Consider the following 8262-nt stretch of genomic DNA (forward strand, 5'->3'; position numbering starts at 1 on the left):
ATTCTACTTATATAATGAAAATTGAAGATGGTTTAAAATGGGATGATTGTGACCCAGTGGTTCTACATAATTATGGAAAAATACAGAAATGAATTGAGTTTAAAGAAACCTCTGACATTAATATTCAGTTATTATAATTGTCACACAATTGATCTTCTAGTTCTTCAACCAAAGCCAATGTGGAAAAGTATAGATTGGTGTTCATCCCACCTAAGTTCTAAGTCAGACCTTACAGGCTTCATTTGTCTGTGAGGTAACCAACTGGGCACATGCCAGAATAGAAACAAAGTCTGCATTCTTAAATGATCAAAATTGCCCAAAAAAGAAAAACTAACTTGTGGCTTGATAAGAGGTACATAAAAGTAAAATTTTAGGGTCCATAAATAAAAGTGTATTGGAATTCATCTATCTTGACCTAATTTCTTATATCAGTGGTGCTTTGGTATGAATATAACCCAAGTAGCTAAGACCTTGTGTGATCTACAAAGTTTAAGAAATTTCTACCACTTTATGGGGACAGTGTGTTGATCTGCCACGGGTCATCTTTCTGTGTCAGCACCTTATTTGGAGTGGAGGTTAGATCAAGGTTGGCCTAAAAACCTGTGTCCATATTCCCCGTTGGTGCTGAAGACACCAGAGACCCTAAGCAGCTATTTTTAACTAGTCAATGCTGCAAGCACTCCTCAGTGTTCACGCTGCCTTCTCATCCTACCTTTTCCAACTCTTCTGTGTCTTTTTAACACAGAGGGGAGTTATCTCTGAGAGAGATCATAAGTGACCATCAGCTCTATTACTGCACTTCCTAAATTATCCACCCTCAGAGGGATACTCTGCAAGGTGACCACCCCAGGCATCTCCACATATCTTATAGGGATGGCTCAGTACCTAGAGCAGTCCTGCAGTGAACAGCTCTATCAACAGAACCATGAGACTTCAAAGATTCTGATGAAACCCAGGAGTCCCCTCCACTTCTAAGTCAGGTATGTATGCATAAAATTTGGGAGTCCAGATGCAAACCACAGGCCATCTCCAAGCTGTAGGTGTCCATCCATCTGATGTTTAAAAGAGTTTTCTTTTTTTTATAGGACTACTAATCTAGTTTCCTGAACCAGGCTCTGCTTCTTTGCTCACATAATAGAATGGCGGGGGGAGTGGGGGGCAGTTAAGAGTAAGAGTCCTCTGCTCAATGGTGACACTGTCACTTCTCTTTCTGACTTCTGCCCTACCTTTGAGCATTACAGAGAGACAAGTGGAGGGGGGTGGTCCATCTAGGGAACTGTGGTGATTAGGTATGGATCAAGATGTTAATTAAAAACTATGTTAAAAGATTATGAGGAGGATTATTAATTTTTAGCTAATAGGTGAAAAGCAGTGAGTGTTTTGCAGTGTCAGTGTGTCTCAAGCCAGGTATGTGTCTACAAGGAGAGAGGAGGAGTTGCCAAACTCACGTGAATAATCCTGAGGCACACTGAAAGAGCAGACAAGGATGCACTCACCTGTTCATTTAATAGGCATATATGTGTGTGTGCATGTGTTTGTGTATATATGTGTGTGTATAGTACATATGTATATATCATATATAGTATATATAATATGTATAATATACAATAAGTATATTATACATGTTTGATATGTATGTATATATAATGTATATATAATGTGTAATATATAATAAATTACAATACATTATATATACTATAATTTATTTTTATTTAGTATACTTACTTGTTTTTAATTTTGTGGGATATAATAGGGTGCCATGTGGTCATTTAATATATGCACACAATGTGTAATATTCCAAACAGAATAAGTATATTCTGTCTCCAATATGCTCGTTTTTAAACAACACTCTCAGATAGCCCCAATCAGAATAACCCTTTAGACATACTATGATGCTGTTCTTAGTTGTCAACTTGACTATATCTGGAATTAAGTAAAAGCCAGGCTACTGGAGGCATCTGTGAAAGATGGTTTTCTTAACTAAATCATTTGAGGTAGAAAGATACCCCTTAAACCTGGGCCTCATCTTCTGGTGGCAGCCTATATAAAGGACACACCCTCACTCTCACTGGCAAGTTCATTCCTTCATTGGTATTAGCACCTACTTCTCCAGGATTCTGACATATACTAAAGACCAGCCAAGATGCCCAGCCTCGTAAAATGAACAACTATTGGACTCTTGGACTTTCTGCCAGAAAATAGTCACTGGTGAACTAACCGGACTACAGCCTGTAAGCCATCCAGTAAATCCTCCTTTTATATATCTAGATTCAATCTATCAGCTCTGCTTCTCTAAAGAACCCTGGCTAAGATATGTGCACAAGGTCACCACTGATGATTACAAAGTTGCAAACCTTCAAAATGTTTCCAAAATTCTCAAATATTATCAAAATTCTATCAAACAGAATCTAGTAATACAAAAATTATAATTCTATAGTATAACCCAGTGGGATTTATCCTAGGAATCCAAGGCTTGTCTAATATTTCAAAATCAGCAGCATGCACTATAGTAATAAAAACCAACAGTTTTACAATGTATTGATACAAGGTAGTAAGTGAGACATAACCCCTTTAATGGAAAACACATACACACCTCAAAAATATCCAGAAATTGGAATGGACCTTCAACTTGATGAAGCAATGTAAGAAAAATCCTAACCATGTACCCCACCACAAAAAAAAAAAAAAAAAAAAAAAAAAAAAAAAAAAAAAAAAAAAAAAAAGTTGGTTTCCCTGAAGACCAGTTAGAAGACCAGAGTCCTACATCTTAACCATTAGGGCAACCTAGCACAAAGCAACCTGGGAAGCTATGCCTTCCTGGCAGCCTTAGACACCATGTGTTCACTGCTGTCTCAATCCAGACCTCACAGGTCCCCTGAGTCAGACATCACTGCACCACCCTACCCATGAAGGATGTGGAGTCAAACAAGAGAAGACAGCCTGTCAAAGCAACTGGTATTGCAGGTGGATCAAAGGAGAGCCCAGCTCTGCAGCCCTGGAAGCAGAAGATGTAGTCATTCTAGCCAGTTGGGGCAATGGGATAGAAATGGTATAGATGCCTGAAAGTACTGATAAAGTCAGTACTTTAAAATCATGAGTGGACCATGAGAGGTGGGTATTACCTGTGTATGAGTAGAAAAATGTTTCTAACGCAGCAACCTTCTGGACTGAAGTGATGAGAGTTCCCCACAAAGAACTGCCTGCCAATATTTTCTCATTTAGATCTAGACTCCAATCTGGGATCAGTCTTGTAGTTGGATCACCCATGAAGTGAAATTCTAAAGCACTTAGGAAAAACATGTTTCAATTTGGCCACAATTTGCAGCTGGAAATGGAGAACCCGTATGAGACCAGACTTCCATCCTGTCCTGCCTGCCTGCCCTGCAGTCCTTATACATTGTTATTCTGGGATTGGGCTGTACTGGAAAGACAGCTGTCTTATACGGGTTACAGTTCAATGAATTTGTAAATACCATGCCTTCTGAGGGATTTAAGGCTGAGAAAGCAGAGGGAATTCTGAGCAATTCTGAACCAGCCATGTTTTCACTTCTGGGATACAGGAAAAAGAAGAAATGCACTGCTGTATAAGTCATATACAGCAGAATAAATGGCATTGTGTCTGTGGTGGACTCCGTAGATGTAGAGAGGATGGAAGAAGTAAAAACTGGACTCCCTAGAAGATACCAGGAAACCAGGGAGCCCCTTGCTTATAGTTGCTATAAACTATACTTATAAACAAACAAAAACAGAGGATTTTGCTCTGAGAGAGATGATTAGCAATTAGCTCGCCAGTTCTTTGGGTTTTGCAGCCTATCTGTGCAATCGTGGGAAATGGGCTAAAGAAAAGACCGGAGGAAACTACATGGTGTGATCACTTAAGATGTTGACCAGCAGAGAGAGAAACAACAAGCAACGGAATCGTTAATGTCAGTGTGGACATCTTTCTCTGGACTCATTCTGAGGAACAGAAGAGAGTGTGTAGAGTGCATTGTTTGCCTCCCCTTCCAGATGCTAATAATGCCTTGTTTTGTTGAACACTCAGGTGTCTAACACTGTTGTCTTACAGAAGATGAGTGAATACAATGCTTCTTGACAAGGTCTTGTCTACTTAACCTATGGATCTTCTGGGAAGCTAAGCAAGAATAATAAACAGTTGGTGGAAATCTGACCCAAAGCTGGTAAAAATAAAACTTGGTGAGTGAGGAAAAAAGTCCCACTTCTCTATTTCATCACAAATTTTTACTGGAGACTACAGCCAGAAAATTTTAATAACAGAACAACAGTAAGTTTAACCAAGTTGCAGAGTATAAATAAGGTCCATATTTAAAGATCGACTGCCCTACTATAAATTAGCTGTGAATCATTTAAAAGCAAAATGAAAGGAAACAATTTCATTCACAAAATTGCCAGTGAGAATAAAACACTTCCAGACACATTTGTTAAGATAAACGTAAGATTTATATACTGAACACTAAATAACATTATTGTCCTGGTTTATTGTCTGTTGCTGTGATAAACAGCACAAATAAAACAACTTGTGGAAGAAAGAGTTTATTTGGCTTTTATATCCATGTCACAGTCCATCCTGAAGTCAGAGAAAGTCCTAGGCAGAAAGAGGCAGGAACTGAAGTAGAGGCCATACTGTTACTGGCTTTGTTTCCATGTCTTGCTCAGCTTGCTTTTCTATACAACTCAGGACTGCCTGCTTGGGGGTAGCACTGCCCACAGTGGGTTGGCCTTCCTACATCAACCAATCATCAAGAAAATGCCCCACAGGCTTTCCTAGAGGCCAATCTGATGGAGGCATATTCTCAGTTGACATTTCTTCTTCCCAGATGACCCAGGCTATGTCAAGCTGACAAACAATAACCACATAATTATTGAAAGACGAAAGAAATCTAAATAAATGAAAATATATACAATGACTACAAATGTGAAACCATAATCAGATTACTCACATTCATTTACAGATTCAATGGGTTCTGTCAGAATACTAGCCACACATCTAAGAGTGGATGAAGAGCACCAATTATATTTGATGAATTAAAAGTTTTAAAAGGACCAAAGTTGGATAGGTACAGAAGTAGGAATGGGGTGGAATGAGTTAGAGGAGTGGTGAATATAATCAAAATACATTGCATGCAATCTCAAATAACTAATGGAAGCATGAGAGATATGCCAGCTATCTTTTTGAAAAATGATAAACTGTTCCTAATGTTCATAAGGAGATATGAAGACATCAGTATACTCAAAACAAACTTGGAGGAAGAACAATGATGTCATAAGACATTTACCCTTTGCCTACAAATTTGCTACAATGGATCAGTGCTAAAATATCTATGATATTGATGTAAACATAAACATATCAATCTATGGAATACAATTGAGAGTCTTAAAAGCCTATATGTTTACAACATATACTAAGACAATTTACTGGAAACAGAGTATTCTTTTCAACAAATAATGCCAGGACAAGTGACTATTATCACAAAGAAAAAGAAAGAGGTTAAATCTCTACCTCATGTCATATACAGAAATAGTTCCAGTCATCTAAGACCTATATATGGAACAGATAAACCCATAAAACTTTTTAAAAATCATACTGATTTGAATTAAATAATTTTTCATAAATATATCATTAAAAACATAAGAAAAAATAACTTGGGACGTAGACAAAAATTAAAATTTTGTGCATTCACAAAAACTATAGAACCCCCACAAAATGAGGGTTATTTGTAGATCAAATATTTGGTGACTCACAGTATGTGTAGAACATGCAATTATTACCTCTCAATGGTAAAAAGATACCTATTTCTAAAATGAGCTAAGGAAGTGGTTATGGCAGTGCATGCCTATAGTTCCAGAAGTTGAGAAGTAAAGGCAAGAAAAGCAAAAATTTAAGGTTGTGCTTAGCCATATATGAAGAACTCCTCCAAGAAGGCATTGGGTGCCAAATAAAAATCCCAGTGCCAGAGGTTGGGGGAAAGGATATCTTTATAGAGTTGTTAGTGAAGATCTTCTGAAGAGCCTGCAAAAGTATACTTACTAGTGCCACTGCTCTTGATTGAGTAACAGAACTTGATGCTAAAACCCTATGGTGACAATACCACATACTTTGTTCTCAGGACATGGAGAAATCAAGTTGGTGCTAACCATGAAGCTTCCTGCCTGCAAGCTAGCTTCCATAGTACTGGAGAGTACCAAACATGCTTCTGAAGGATGTCATCAGTAGTCTTACCAAGTTGTGAAACTAGTGAGCTGCAATAATGACAAAGGTGGTGAGATGAACCCATGGGTGCAATAGTGGCATGAATGCTAAGAAGATAACCAACTATTTTCTGTCTGTCTTCAAGGCCCACTCCACAGGAAGAAACACATGCCTGGTACTGTACATCTGGCCTATGATCCATAGTTGGTAAATGATGGGGGTGAACTACTAATATTATTTTGCTAAGTAAGCACAGTATCAAATTGCCCTCTAAACTGTTATTTCTCTACTCATAGACTAGAGCAGTTCTTGGACCTCATCAGCATAGTTTCCTTGTGCAACCAATTGTGGTTAACACAGAAACTCACAAGTAGTCAAACATACAGAGAATATGCATCTATGGAGTAGTCAGCAACAAATGGGACATCTATATCACACACACACACACACACACACACACACACACACAGATGCACACACGTGCAGGCTCAGGAACCATCATGGAAGAGGGGATGGAAAGGTAAAACACTGTCTTATGACATGGCAGAACTGCTATACTCAAGTTGCCTGTACAAGGTCTGCACAAGATCATGCAGTCAACATTCCAACAATAAAGGAAAGAGGGGTTCACCAGCCACTGACCCTCGATAAAGAATCATTGACAGCTGATGGCTTCTAGAGAACTGGGGGCAGTCACTTTTCTATAAAGGTGTGGCCCCTGGGAAGTCAACTACATGTCAATCAGTGGATTTACCCATGAGTATATAGGTTGCACAAATTGGACAAAAACAGAAAGAAGACACAAAGTTAGAAAGGGGATGGCAGTAGGGTTTTTTTGTTTTTTTTTTTTTTTAAGAGGAGTCAGGGGGTGAGATGAGTGTTGAATGTGATCAAAATACATTGCATGCATTTATGAAATTTTCTAAGGATTAATAAAAATGTACTAAAATAATCATGAGTCATTAGGGAATGCCTAATCTGAAATTCATGTCAAGTAACTCGTTAGAATCAAAATGTTAAATAACATATGCTGGTAAGTTGTAAAGAAGTTGGGAACTTCATATGGTATTGTTCAATGACATAACTATCTGAGAAATGATCTGGCAGTTCCTCCAGAAAGATATGGTTACCAAAACTTGAGTAGGATTACCACATAATCAGGAACTTTCCCTCTCTATATATACCCCCAGAGAATTGAGAACTTAATTGCATACAAAAATCTGCACAAGATATTCAAAGAAGCATAATCAATGATAGCAAAATGTAAAGGCAATTCAAATCAGTTGGTGAATGGGTGACCAAAATTTGGTAAGTTTATACAATAGTGTATTATTTGACCATGAAGAGAGATGAATATCTCACTCATGCTCCACTGTAGATGAATTTTGAGTGCTGATCCTAACCAGAAGAACTTAGCCACAAAGGCTGCAAGCTACATCACAACATACATAGGCAATATCCAGAGCAGAAGGCTCCATCAAGACAAAAAGAAAGAGGTAGTGGATGCCAGAGGCTTAGAGAAAGGGGAATAGTATATGATTGCTAATGAATATGGAGGTTTTTATTAATAGTGATGAAATTAGATGGCGCTGAGGATTGTACAATGTGTTGTGAGTATACTTGTAAAGAACCGAATTTTACACTTTCAGCTGAATTGTTGTGCTGTGCGAATCATACCTCAGTAGAATTCTCCTACACATACGCAGTATGGGCAGGAGTGGCTTTCCAGCTTCAGCAGAGGAAACTCTTGTCTAACCATCCTTACACAGCATGTTAGAATTGTAGTGGTTCCCAGTGCTGAGGGCTGACAAAGATGGAACGGGGATGGCTCCGGAAAGGGAAAGACGCTGTGAATAGCAACAGTGATTTTAAAATGGAAAGCCCAAAGTGTGTGTAAATGGGAAGAATCGGGGCCGCCTGTCACACATCACACTGTGCAGCCACACCTCCCCCACAGGGAGCACCTGTGCTGTGAGAGGCATCGTTTAAATAGATGGGGACTGGCATACTCACAAATCACTACAGAACTCTCACCTGTGCTCAACCCACATCTA

Source organism: Arvicanthis niloticus, chromosome 8 (genome assembly GCF_011762505.2).
Source record: "Arvicanthis niloticus isolate mArvNil1 chromosome 8, mArvNil1.pat.X, whole genome shotgun sequence".
Lineage (NCBI taxonomy): Eukaryota > Metazoa > Chordata > Mammalia > Rodentia > Muridae > Arvicanthis > Arvicanthis niloticus.